Consider the following 15,579-nt stretch of genomic DNA (forward strand, 5'->3'; position numbering starts at 1 on the left):
CGGGTTTTGGAACTGAACAATAATCTTGTTCCAGATGCTGGGCATCCATTGGCACAGGATCCTCATCCACTGGAGTGTAATCCTCCCTTCTTTGCCATACCCCGGTGTGCCTTGGTTCAGCAACGGAGTAGCCGTTCCACTGGAATAAGGTTGGTACAGCTCCCTTCCTCAGCAAGCGGCGCCCTTTAGGGGTCGATGGCTCGATCAGGTCATCACTTATAAAGTGACGACTGCAGACCCTTGTATGAGATGTGATGTTAAATCGCTCACGTTGAATGCTGTGAATCCACTTTCTGCATGTTTCTTCGTCCACAGGAAAAGTGTGGAAACTCAGTACAGAGTTGAACTTTGAGGAGGCCACACATAACGGGACACAACAATGGTCAGTCGAACTACTGTCTTCACGCCGTTGATATTTAAACTTTCTGGAAGCCATTAGTAATGCTTAACTATAATATAATATAATATAATATAATATAATATAATATAATATTTTTAAATTATAAATCGCTGTTTTATGAACGAGAAATGTTATGAATGAGTTTTGCCGGTAGTACACTTCGCTGTAGAATGCGCTAAGCGGAAGTGAAGACGCGGTCTGAGATTCTACCGGAAATACGTAAGCAGAGTTCGTGCATAGAGTCTATTGCCAAAAAATTCCAGCAGTGGCTACAAAGATTGAAGAAACCAGCCTCCCTCCTCCCCTTCCACCAGGAAACCACAGAGAGTATCCTCTGCAGCTGTATCTGTAATGGCACTTCAAGCCACTCAAACAGCTTTTCCCTCCAGACTGTTGGGCTCATTCAAACTCACTGTTCTCACGCCACACGTCCATTTTCTCACGCAGTGAAAGATACATCGCAGAGCAAAGAGGACACAGACAACATGCTGACAGATAAGACAGATCAGGTTACTTTTGATATAAAACAAAGTCTCAGCTTTTAAATTCTGTCAATTTTACTACGGGATTCAAACAATACATGTGGTTTTGGCGCTCTTTAATGTGGCGTGACAGATCGCTGTAGCACCTCAGGTCAAGCGGCATGTGAACCTATTATCTCTTCCTCTTTTCTGCTATTACAGCACGAAATAAACATGAATGAACATCAAAAAGTATGTTGAAAGTACAGCTTACTGAAATGAATCCATCTCTAATGTAATCACTTAATCAGAGTTTCAACCACAGAAAGACATCAATAAAACAGCTTGCAAACAAGTATGTCACAAAATGTTATATTTACCTCAGGAAAGCCATTCAATGACCATAAATTCTATAGTTAGTACAAAATTAATAAATAAAGAAAGAAAGAAAGAAATCTAGAGAGGAGCATTTAAAAAAAAAAAAATGCACTATTACATATTCATATTTTTACTCTTATTAACAAGTTATTATTACAATTCCCAGATTGAATAAAAACACAGTACCAGTCATTGTAACAGTTATACTATTTATAACTTCTGAGGAGGAAAGAAAACCTGAAGTTGTATTCAGTTGGCTCAAAACTCATTAAAAACACACTTTCAAAAGCTGAAGTGATTCCCTTGTTTTATTTATTGAAGTATAGCTAAATATTTTAACTAATTGCTAAAGTGGAATAATTCAACAAAGCATACTGATTAACCAGTGTAATAATTGACGATTTGTCGATTAATCGTTCTAATAACTGTTTATTATTATATATTATCTAATAACTATTAATTGATTATCAAAATAATCTTTTGTTGCAGCCCTAATTCCATTAACAATTTATAAAAAGGGTAAAACAATAACAAGGAAATACAAATATATATATGGTCACATTTTATATCATTAATCTAGTGTAACAACATACACTCGACACATCCACTCCCACTGTTTTACACTAGATAACGAAAACAACAAAACCAGCAACAAACACATTTTGACAGGAACATAACCAGAAACGGAAACGAAATCAAATTTAATCGTTCTAATGCTACACTGTTGAAGAGATTTATAAAGAATGAAGTTGTGTTTATGAATTATACAGAGTGCAAGTGTTTAATAATGAAAATATCGACGGCTCGTCTCCGTGAATACAGTAAGAAACGATGGTAACTTTAACCACATTTAACAGTACATTAGCAAAATGCTAACAAAACATTTAGAAAGACAATTCACAAATATCGCTAAAAATATCATGTTATCATGGATCATGTCAGTAATCATTGCTCCATCTGCCATTTTTCACTATTGTTCTTGCTTGCTTACCTAGTCTGATGATTCAGCTGTACACCCGAGTTTGTCCATGAGTTCGTACAACTCCAAGCGTGCGTGAGTCGTAGTAAATGCCCCGACAAACACATTAAGGTCACGAGTCTCACGAACCTCATCATTTGCAGAGCGATGCTGGACAACAGCAACGTCGTCCGAGACGAATGTGTAATATGACAGACTGTTCGGGGTCTTTCACAAGAGTAGTCCGGGGATAGATTCTCCCTCATAGAGAACCGTCCCCAAATACTGTTCAACAATAACTTGAACTCTGAGCGGGGTTGTGGGAAATCTTTTCGGGGTCGAGGCGAATACCCTCTTTCTCATAATACTCGCGTATGTAAGCCCGTTTTCAGCATCGGTGATGACGTTTGATGGGTAACTGGATGCCTGCTGTTTCAAACGTAAAAAAGTCTTTACGTAATCGCGAAACAATGTATCTGACCTTTGAGGAAAATGCCAAACTTCATCGATCTTGGCTACCACGTAACCCTTCTCTATGGCTTTTAAAAGTTAGAGACTGACCCAGCAGCCCATGAGGGCCCTCTCTTCATCCGTATGGCTACAGTTTGTTGTCTTGTTTTTGAACGTGAGTGCACGTACGACATAATGGGAACATTAGTTTCCCACCGCATCAGTAAGGGAGAACAGGGTGCAGTAATTTGCGGGACGGATAAACGGTAGCTTTGATAAGACCATAATAATTTTTGATCGGTTCAAAATCTTTGAAAATGATTTGGGGGTGACCGATCGGATAGGTTTTCCTAGCCTGACAGAAAGGATATAAAATCTACGTAACTTATTTTCTCACCATCAGCTGTTTTATGATAGAGTTTATAAGCATTAGTACGTCCCCCAAACAAGGCGTCTCTCAGTTTCAGTCTCTCAGGGGCTGAATAGGTACTCATAAATTCCATCACAGAAGGGTCAGTCCGCTTCATCTTTTCCCATTCACACTCCCAAAGAACCTCAATTTGCAAACCGTACACATTCCACAGAATATCAACCTTGTCGTCAAATTGTCTCCTAAGAACCCCATAGGGCACTCCTGACATAGGGGTCAAAGCGGCATTTATGACCATGATGCAAACATCCATTGTATTCTAGCCCATGCCTTACCCCTGACTTTTCGTAGAAGCCATCTAAAAAGAAACAACCGATCGACACTTCACCGTGGTTTGCTGCATGATAAATATCCACATCTCGAGTCTTTTTTACATACTCGAGCCATTCGATCGAAGCGTTCGAGTAGGTCTTACTCTGTCGGACGTATGCGTTATTGTGTGTCAGAGCCAGCGTGCTTCTTTCGAGATAATGCGTTTTGAAGATGCCCATACAGCACGATGCTAGAGTAGTAAAGCTGAATGGATCAATTTTGGTACATTCTATGAACGCCTCTCTGTATTTCATGCATGCTTCTCATAGCAAGACAACATTGTTCACGCCGTATTTACACAACTCTTTCCTGAAGTTAAACAATTTACCCGAAACGCTGGTGTACCACGCATCAAACTTTACACAGCCTTTATCAGACATGTTTTCGTAATTGTAAAACTTTTTATCGGGGTAATGTCCTATATAATTCTCATTTTCCACCCTATTGAAAAGATGGGGAAAATATCCTTTTTCCGTAGTCGTCAAGTTTAGCGCTGCGGGCATCTTAGACAGAGCCATTGGTATGAATGCGTAGCTGTCGATGTACCGCTGTGCAAAAGCTTCATCGTACATGAAGATTAATTTACAACCTTGCATTATGACATCTAACGCAATCCCTGCATTGCAAAAATACTCCAGAATTAGAAACGAATCAAATCTGGCAGCACAATGAGCTATGAAGCAGTATCCTTTGTATCGCGGCTGTCTGAAGTGCGTGATTAACTGCGCTATACAGCCAGGGCCTTCTGCAACAAATTTTTCTCCTTCAAAAGTGATCATGCAAACAAAATTGGCTATATGTTTTCCATTTTGATAACGCATTTCAAAATCATAGAAAATGTAATTCTTGTTAGGTTCCTGGGGTACTATGGGTTGTATGAAGCATTGGTGTAGCCCATCATCGTGCAGATCTTCACCGCAATGGTCGCAACGGTTGGGACTACATTTGTGTTGAGCTCTCTTACCTTGACCTATGACGTTGTATCGTTTGTTACACAGTCTGCAATATTTTAGTGTCGCAAGGTGCTTTTTCCCATACAGGGTGTGTTTTTTTATGGGCGTTGTAACAGTAACTTGACTTACAAAATCGCAAACAATCGGGGCAATGCATGGTTCTTTTAGGATGTTTGTAACAATCAGCGTCAAAACATACGTTGCAGACGTGTTTGCACTGATGATTTCTAGGGTTTGAGTAGCCTTTGAAACAAAATTTGCATACATAGGATGTGCAGATGAATGCTGTCAAATTCAGAATCCTCATCTAATCTTCTAGTCTGATGTGAGGTCTACCGGTTCAGCAGTACTGATTTGCTCCCGCCGGAGAACTCGCTGACGTGTAAGTAGGCTGAGCGTCTCTTATCCTATCAGCATCACTGGTGCTAGGACCGAGTTTTTCAAAGTCCTGCGTCAGATCAATAAAGCCTGGTTGTGTCACTAGAAGTGCTATTTCTATAAAAGATAAATAGGATTAATATTTTACATTAACATTATATAATATTATTACAAGAAAAATAAAAAATTACCTGAGTCTGAGATGTGTACGTCATCCGGGGTCCCCGTCACTTTAAACAAATAACAAATTGGTAAATTTAATTTTTGTACAAATAAACAAATAAATAAAAAATAATACATAAAATATGTACTTACAGAGATTTATGGCAGTGAATGCATCCTGTTCAACATTTGACCCTATTAAATATATATAAAAAGCCTGTTATGAATTTACACAAATAATAAGATTCATATTCAATCATTACAATAAACCAGAATTTATCTCCATTAAAACGTTGCATCAAAAAAAGCGACACTTTGGCACCATCTAGTGGCTCAATGTAGAAACAACACTACAGAGTAAGCAAGCATACATTTAACAGAAGCAAAGACTATAATTAAATGGCTAATATTATGTCTAACTTTAGAAAAATGAAAAAGGTAGAAAAATAGCCTGCGATATATGTAACATTTAAACAGATTAAACCTGAATCTATCTAAATTAAAACTTTGATTAAACCAGAATTTATCTCCATTAAAACATTGTATCAAAAAGCGACACTTTGTCACCATCTAGTGGCTCAATGTAGAAACAACACTACAGAGTAATCAAGCATACTTTTAACAGAAGCAGAGAATTTAATTAAATGACGAGTATTATGTTTAACATTTACAAAAATGAAAAATAGCCTGTGAAATATATGACATTTAAAACAGATTAAACCTTAATCTATCTAAATTAAAACATTGATTAAACCAGAATTTATCGCCATTTAAACATTGTATCAAAAAACTACATTTTGTCTCATACAAATTACGTCAGCATAATCGCGGTGTTATGACGTTGTCTTGGTGAGCCAATAACAACCGAACATGACAGCCCGACGCATAATATAAACAAGAGCAAAAGCATTCATACATTATAACGTCGCAATCTTAACTATATCAGCAGTGAAAGCCGTTTAAACGCTGCATTAAGAAAAACTTTTTCCACATGTGAAAATGAGTGTAAAATCAAACAGTGCATATCGCATATGAGAAACTACAAGACTGCAAAGCGAAATCGGGATGAAAAAACTACATTTTGTCTCATACAGATTACGTCAGCATGAGCGCAGTGTTATGACGTTGTCTTGGTGAGCCAATAACAACCGAACATGACAGCCCGCCGCATAATATAAACAAGAGCAAAAGCATTCAAAAACTTATTCCACATATTGACTGTGAAAATGAGTGTAAAAATCACAGGATCATTAATCAGTGCTTAGCGCGTATACAAGTCTGCAAGGCATAATCAGACTAAAAAACTACATTTGTCTCATACAATTATACGTCAGCATAATCGCATAGTTATGACGTTGCCATGGATACCAATAACAACCGAACATAACAATCTTAACAAGCTACTCCATAAATGTCGCTCGTACTAGAAAAATGAAAATGATAAATCGGTAGAAGCTTATCCTCTTTTCAATGAAATACATTCAACCTTACTATAACACGTGCATTTTAAAAGCCACAGCTTAAATATTAAAAAGAAACTCACCGATCGCTGACATCTTTTTCGGAGACTGGAGAAAAGCAGCAGAAGATTTAGTTCAACTCGCAAAGAAGTATAGCTGAGATGTGGCACAGTCCAACTTCTATACACACCCTCGCAGCAGGGGATTAAGTCTTGTTTTATTTTTCTGCGTTGGGGGGTAAGCATGTGTTAAATAAACTAACTCACCAGTTAAAGACTTACAGAGTGAATTTTTTGTTTTAAATTACATTGAGGATGAATGATAGAACCATATATTACTATATGGATATGTATAACAATATATGTAGGTTAAAAATAGATATTAGAAATTGTGTGCGTGTTTGTACATAGATAGAGATACATAGAGGAGAATGTATATACACGCATTTGAATTATTGGGTTATAACCTTTTTTTTTAAATATCTAGGAACGAAACATAATATCAAACTCTAAGAGAGTGTTAAACAGAAAATATAACGAAAGTGTTTTATCATACCTCATTTTCTTTTTCGTTAAATAATTCCGTGTTCCATTTTAAATCTAAAAAGATTGACATTTTCATTCAATGACCAAGAGATGGCGCCAGAGCACTATATATGGTATCTGAAAGACCTGGGGCCTGATGTATAAACTTTGCGTACGCACAAAATGGGCATAGAAATATGCGTACGCATTTTTCCACGCACATATCGGGATTTATAAAAAATAAACTTGGCGTAAATAAGTGCGCACCGTAAGGATGCTCTTGACCGTGCGTACGCACTCTTTTAGACGAGTATGTGTTTTGGCGACACCAACTGGCCCAAATAGCAATAACTATTTTAAATGAAAAACTTCTAAATTATCCTATTACATCACCCAATAAATCAAATTGCATCAACCTGAATTATCATTATCAGCATTCTTAACCAGGTGCAAATACTTTGAATTTACTAATTTTTTTTAATGAATGGGCTATAAAAAGGTATGTGCGTATATAACATATCATCATAATGGATGCTCCCCCCCAGGGGAGACAAAAGTGATATGAATTGAGAGAGGAGTTGAGAAGTTCATTTCCAGCTAATTTAGTAAAACCATGTCAAATTTAATAGCCATTTAAATACCTTTACTCAATTATCTGGACTACGAAACTTTGGGAGATTATTTTTGAAAGTCTGTTCTTTGAAATTAGCTTTAAAAAAAAAAATCGATTTTTTCATTGTTTTTCCACATAATCGGCCCATATCTTAAAATAGAACGTTGCGACTTCCGACTCATTTCGCCAGATCGGGTCACAATTGCATTTATAGTCCATATCTAATATTTTCCAATGTCTTGTACCTTTGACGGTGTTAACCGTGGATTTCACGTGGATGGGAACGTGTATGGAAATGATATGCAGATGAGGTTATGCATAGTAAAACTAGGCGTTGTAAGCTCCATATATGGTGATTTCGGGGAGGAGACAGGGTGGAGATGCACGTACGCACAATCTTCCGCTGACTGGGATTTATAAAGGGATTTGTGCGCAGGATCCGGCGTATGCATGGTTTTATAAATCAGATTTTTTTTGTGCGTACGCAGAATCTAGCTTTTGCGCGTACGTACACTTTTAGGATGAAATCTACGCAAAGTTTTATAAATGAGGCCCCAGATGTTTTTTTTCCAATTCCGGGGATGAAAAGGCCATATGAGTCGGATTATTTACCCAAATGTCAGGGGGCAGCCGAAAGACAACAGAAGATGCTTTTTGGAAAGGATTTTAACCATATGTGAAGGCTGACAGTCTCCCTGGGTAAGATGTTATTTAAACAAACTTTTAAAATGTGTGTGGCAGCGGTGACACAGAAGAGCTTTAAGATGCTAGCCATAAACATTCCAGAGCATTCTGTTTCAGCACAGTTGTTGTCTCACACTGCTAATGTTTATTTCCATTTTAATAAAAACTATAAGAGCGTGAGGGGACAACAATAGGCTGTTGGTTTTATTAGGCTATTTAGCTTGTAGTTTTAAATAGAATAAATCACCAACTGAATTATCTGCCACGACCTGCAGAGGTCCAATAGCGATCTTAACTCATAACGGGCAGAGTGAATAAAATAGTTACGTCACATGTGTTTGCTTAGCTCAAACATTGTTTTTACGAACCGAAAAGCTTCGGTACACTTATAATAAATAAAGTATTTAAAAACATATGTTGAGGTAATATTTTTCCATTTGCAAATACAAATGTTTTAAAGTTTCCTGTGAATATTGTAAATACACAATTCTTATTTAATCTTATTACTGTTTTATGTCTCATTCTTTTAACCACTAGCAAACTCACACTGTAAAATCTGACCCATTTTAAATCTTGTAACTCAACCGATTTGACTGATCATTACAACCTAATTTTTGTGTGTTTAATATAATTTATTAGCATTTTTCATTTAGCTAAACTATAATTAACTGGTCTCAGTAAATTTAGTAATTGTTTGTAATTCAGTGTATTATAATTTTATCACCAACTTCCTAAAAAGAACAGAATGATTGAAATGTGTGTAATCTATTTCATAAAATATGTTTATTATTTTGATCCATCTGTTTCTAGACTCGTGTTGCTTATCGTTTGCACAGACAGAGAGATGAGAGCGTCATAAAATGACCACTAGGCAGCCGAAATGCGGATGCCGTCACATCACACCCTCAAATATGGCGTGTCAGAGTTAAAAAATTACCCTCGACCTTTAAACTCATCCGTCTGCCATTTGATCACCCAGAAGACGTCCAGAGGTTCACAGGTCAACATCGCTATTCAAAATATGTGGACAAAGGTCATATCGGGCCCCCGGAGAATCACCAACCATGTCAAAGGTCATTGGGGTGATACTATGGTCAAACATGGGAGGGGGATGGGAAAAACTTCGTGGGTGGCCCGTGGGGGAGGGGAACGACGCCCGTGGGGGAGAGGTCACAGGGGTCACAGAGGTCAAAGGTCACGATCCATCAAATTTGACAGGTGGTGCAGCATATCACTACTATTAACAGATTCCGATGAACAGTTTTGACATGACCATTAACGGTGATGAATCTTGTATGTGTTCAAAGAACTGTTCTTACTGACCACAATATACACTGCACTTTCCCTACTAATTTCCTTCTCCCCTTTGTTTGCCAAGAGGACTCCATCACCCAACTCCAATGAATGACCATATGGCATTCTGGTAAGTCTGTGCAAGATCTTGGAAGTAACAAAAGGTTCCCGGCTCAAGCAAAACTTGCTTCACCAGTGCAGCCTTCAAATTCTCAAATGCCCCTTTACATTTCTCTGTCCAATCATCGGGAGTGAACTTCCAGACAGCCCCTGACCTTCTTCCTACACCCCTCACTTTCCTAGGTCTCTTCTGGCCAGACAACAGCTGAAAAAGAGGCCTCACAATCATGGAGCAATTCTCAATGAAATGCTGATAATATACAACCATGTCCAAAAATGACCTGATTTTACCCACAGATGGGGTAGCACCATCAGCTTCCATCAAGTCTTTCTCCAATATATTTACAATAGCCACTACCTTCATTGGGTCACTAGCCACACCCTCCTGTGAAACAATGTAGCCCAAAAATTTCACTGACCTCCACAAATACCTACACCCAGAAGGTGACAGCTTCAAATTATAGTCCTTGAGACACTGGAAAAACGTTTTAAGTCTCTGAAAGTTTTCTTCCTCAGTCTTACCAAAACTAACAGGCTATCAAGGTAACAAAGCATGAAATTTTGATCACCGAAAATAGTTAGCATCATTCGCATGAATGTTGCAGGACTGTTGCAAAGACTCTGCGGTAAGCAGTTGTACTCATGCAACCCAAGAGGAGAGCTGAAGGCCATACATTTCTTATCCTCCTCATGTAAAGGGATGTTGTAGAACCTGGACATTAAATCCATGGTATTAAACAAATCATTCCCCCACAAAGCTGCAAGCATGTCTGCCCGGTGAGGGAAAGGATGTGCGCTCTTCACTGTACAAGCATTCAGTCAGTGAAAGTCAGTGCACAACCGTAAATCACCGTTCTTCTTCCAAACTAACACTAACAGTGATGCAAATTCACTGGATGATTTCCTGATGATCTCCTTCTGTTCCACTTTATCAAGCGTCTCCCTCAACTTGTGATAGTCTGCTGGAGAAAGTCTACGGTAAGGCAATCCGTCAAACAAATGCGATGACAGAAACCCTCCGCTTCACCACAATCCAACAAGTGCCTAGAGAAAACACACTCATATTTATCAGATCAACAGAAGGGAGACACCTCACAGTCATTCACATATAAATCTTTGAGGCCCAGTTCATCCATTCAAATGTCATTGATTAGCCTAACACCAAACACTGAGCTCTTTGCTGTCAAGCTTTCACAAGGACTGCCGCTGCTCATGGCCACATTCTGGAAAACTCTTTGCTCTGGCACATGGGCAAAATCTTCCAAAGCAATGCATGGGAACACATCAGCCAGTTTTCCATTCATGCACAACACAATTTCAGTTAGTTGGGTTTATCATTTTCACCGGGAGCCAACCATTGCCCCATAAAGGCTCAATCACTCTACCGACAAGGACGTTTTGGTGGACACACGATAAGTACTGTTCAATCACAACAGTGCTACCCACTGAGAGTTTCAGCCCTCATAACACAAATGAAACAAACTTTGTTTTAACGAATAATGCATAGTTTTTTAACATCAAAGAAATGCCACAAAGACTTCCTGCATTGCCATCAAAAATGAGGATCCATCAAGTGACCGCAGCTTCACCAGGAAAACTTGAATACTGTGATGTGAGTTGTCAGTGTTCAACCATGCAGATTTTTCAATGTCAAAGCAATAACACATAAACCTTCAGCTTTGTGGTCAATTCTGCCATGTGTGAAGATTAAATACATTCCCAAATTCAGTGAGAGGACAACAACATCATTGGTCAGTGGAGCATTATCAAGTATGATAAAGATATATACTATACTTGAAATCAGCAAAACATATGTGAGAGTGAAATGCATGCACAGAATCGCTTTTATTGGCCCAGTTGAGGCGATGTGCTGTGTTACTTTTGTTTGAGGATGAGGTTACTTGTTTTCACCCTCAAATAGTGAAATTCAACATGCTATAAAAAATTATCTGTGAGGTATTTTGAACTACACATGCACACTCTGGAGACATCAGAGACTTATTTTACATCTTGTAAAAGTGGTATTATATGACCCGTTTAAGACCACATCAAGATGACAGAACAAGAGACAGAACCAGAACGACAGTTATGACAGAACAAGACGACATAAACAGAGAACATACAATCAACATAAACTAATTTATCTGAAAAAGTAGGACCAATACAGTAAGGATGACAGAGTAAATCGACATAAAGAACATGAACATCAACATATACTAATTTATCTGAACAACTAGGCAATGACTGTTGACAAGGACAAATGTATAGTACAAAGCACAAAGTAGTTGACTTATTTTTGGCACAAATGGAACCCCATATAACCCAACAGTCTACCAAAACTCTATTAATACTCTAAATAGAGTTAGTGGACATGCTGTGGCAAAGTAACTTATAGTTAGTAGAATGTCTAAAGTGGACCATCAAAACCCTAAAAGGCATTAGGTATTAGGGGGTTTATTTACACTCTGTAAAATTTGTAAAATGCTATTTGTGAGAAGGATAATATGAGATATTGCACATCACATACCAAAGAAAAAATAAAAGATGCTAGTCAGTGAAAAACAGAGATGTGGGATTACTTAGTGTAATGTATCAATGGAGCAGTGTACAGTGTATAAATGTACAAATGTTATGTTGTGTTATGTTATTTGCATTAAATATATATAAAACATTACATCATTTAATACATTTTGATAGAAATAAACACAAGACACATTTTAAAATATACATCAATTTATTATGTTTTAATGACTACAGCCCCATTGACTCCCTGTGCCAAAGCATTGATGAAATTAAAAATTGGATGCACCTAAACTTCCTTCAGTTAAACAAAGACAAAACTGAAGTCATTGCATTTGGAAACAAAGATGAAGTTCTCAAAGTGAACATGTACCTTCACTCTAGGGGTCAAACAACTAAAAATCAAGTCAGGAATCTTGGTGTGATTTTGGAGTCGGACCTGAGTTTCAGTAGCCATGTAAAGACAATAACTAAATCAGCATATTATCATCTCAAAAATATTATACGAATTAGATGCTTTGTCTCCAGTCAAGACTTGTTCATGCTTTCATCACCAGCAGGGTGGATTATTGTAATGGGCTCCTCACTGGTCTTCCCAAAAAGACCATAAGACAGCTGCAGCTCATACAGAACGCTGAGCAGAACCAGAAAACATGAACACATCACACCAGTCCTCAGGTCCTTGCACTGGCTTCCAGTTGCATTTAGAATTGATTTTAAAGTTCTGTTACTTGTTTATAAATCACTCAATGGCCTAGAACCAGCTTCCAGAAGAGATCAGGTGTGCTCCAACAGTAGCCACATTCAAATCCAGACTTAAAATCATCTTTTTATCTATGCATTTGCTGATTGAGGACTGTGCTATGTCCGAACATATTATCTTTTTATTCTTTTAATTCCTTTTCCTGTTTTTATTTAATTTTTAATGTATTTTATATCTTTTATGTATCATCTTGTTATTTCTGACTTTTAATGCATTTTAAATATTGCTGTCTGGTTGAAAGAGCTGGGAGAATTAGGAAGAAAACATTTGTGATTATGTTAAAATTTGGTAAATTTGGATAAGAGGACAAACCATGGGGAAATTTGAGCTGTGGTGCATGGTTAAAATATCTCTGGATTACAGTCAGGACACTTTCCAAAGGGGAAATTTGAACTGTGTTGCATATATAAGATATCTCCGGAAAGGGGGATTAGGGCTGTGTGGCGCAATTTGAGGTATATTGGCAAAAGGGGAGATTGAAACTTTGTTTATCAGTTTGAAGTGCCTTAACCTGTTAACCTGTACTGGCGCGCCGATGCACCAAAGCTTCTTTGTTTAAATTAGCTAAAATTTACTGTTAGATTTAATGTAATTACCTTGACCAACTATACATCATTAAAAAGATCTAAGACTCGAGCTTCAATTTTTAATCTTTATTTTACTCTCAACATCGTATAGTGACCGTTATTTGTTAATATGCTTCGGGAGTTATGAATATGAGAAACGGAGTCGTTACCTTTTTATTGAAATATGAGCGTCAGCCTCAGCCATTGAGAAAAAACAGCTGTGAGATCGTCATGAAAAAACTCGACAAAATAACATCCCTCTGGGCTTTTAGCTTAAAGGCATGCACATTTGGAGAAATATTGATGGATTGTCATACGTTTATGTCAATTTTCTATACAGAAGAGTAATTTTCATTCAATTTTTACCCAATACACGCTGTTGTCATCATATGAGCGCTGTATACACTGACTACTGTGTTTTCAACTCATACCTGCCGCCGGAAGGCGCTCTGTGCACACTTTGGGGCTGTTCATACAGAACGCTTCTTTGCGTCTAAAAACGTGAGACGCAGCGTTCAGGAGTGGTTTTAAAAAAAGCGCAGCATAGAACGCGAGAGTCTCGAGACGCGGCTTTGAGGCGTGATGCAATAACGACAATAACGGAAATAATAGAAATAGGCAAACTGCAGAATTTACAGATACAAGTTTTGACATGGAAAAAAAGAAAATAAGATAATAATGAGCGCCTCCTCCGCCATGTTGCCATTATATAAAACAGTTGTCATGCCAACTCGCAACGCTTGCCCCGCCTCCAAGTTCTTCTGATTGGTCCACTGTTTTGGAACTGACATTGATGAGCTGCGCTGCGTGTAAAAGTTGAAATTCTTTTAACTTGACACGGCGTCTTAAAAACACGGTGCTCATGTGTGAGGCGCTGCAAAAGACGCGAGCGTAACGGTCATGCACGTCCGTCAAGCGTGTGTTTAAATAGAAAACAATGGGAAAGTAGCGCATTGGAATAGAAAAACGCGTTCTGTGTGAACGGCCCCTTAGTCCACAAATAACACATGATGAACAAGAGGCAATCATGTGACATACACGGAGCTAACAGAGGCTATCAGACATCGCTATAATCATTGATATAAACATACAGAACATCACTTTTGAAAGTAATAAATACACGATTGTGATGATATGTGGTTTATCTGTGTTCTTCACGCCATGTCAGGTATTCATAATATTAGATTATATTTATAATGCAATGCTAATCAAGATAGATTTTCTCATTGTGCAGAATAGCATACAATGATATATTTTCTGTCTGATTATTGATACGAAGCCACATCACATCACAGAAGGTTATTTAAAACAATCGACTAGTAAGTTTGGAGTAAAAACGTGGCTTTAATCTTATAAATTGTCGTGTTTTGTTGGTGTGCTAAGCTAACAGGCTAACGAGTCCAGAGATGCACCTGTTCTGAGCTAATGCAAATAAATCATTTTGAATCGTAAAGCTTACTTTTTTTCTGTCTTTTTTTCCACAAAGGGCATTAGATACAGTTTGAAAGAAGGTGAAGTGAGAAGTTTGGTGAATGAAATGAGGGATTAAATCATCTTGAATAGAAATCCAGTAATTATAATAGAGACAAAAGAAAAGAATAATTAGAGCCATAAGCAGGCTGGAGAGGTGTGAATGTGTTCAGGGGAGACTGAAACTGAATGGAGCAGTTAGCACCACAAACACAATATAGACAAAACACTTGAATAGATGCTTAGATGACGACAATAAACATCAGTAAACATTTTAGAATCTTTTCTAAATAAAGTGGTCATGACATGGTCTTGAAAAACATGTAATAAAACTCAGCGTTTTACACTTATCATCTTCATATTTGAAATATAACATGGTCAGACATGTGGCTTTAGCTGCAGTGCATTTCTAGATTGCCACAAGGCCAACTTCACTTATTTTCATAAATATATTTCATAAAAATAAATTTCTAATAACTTTTCAAAAATTTGAAGCTATTTTTAACTATTTTCTTCATTGTGACAATACTTAATTATGAGTTCACCATGAACTGCAAAGTGTCTGCTTTCAAATGAGACCTTACTTATGCTTTTAGTGCAAAGGGTTCATGAACTGTATCTGTTTTAGTTTGGGTATGTCATTTCTTGGGATTTTCCAAAAGCGGGGGTGCTGGCTAACAGGTT

The sequence above is a fragment of the Megalobrama amblycephala genome, linkage group LG14 (genome assembly GCF_018812025.1).
Source record: "Megalobrama amblycephala isolate DHTTF-2021 linkage group LG14, ASM1881202v1, whole genome shotgun sequence".
Taxonomy (NCBI): domain Eukaryota; kingdom Metazoa; phylum Chordata; class Actinopteri; order Cypriniformes; family Xenocyprididae; genus Megalobrama; species Megalobrama amblycephala.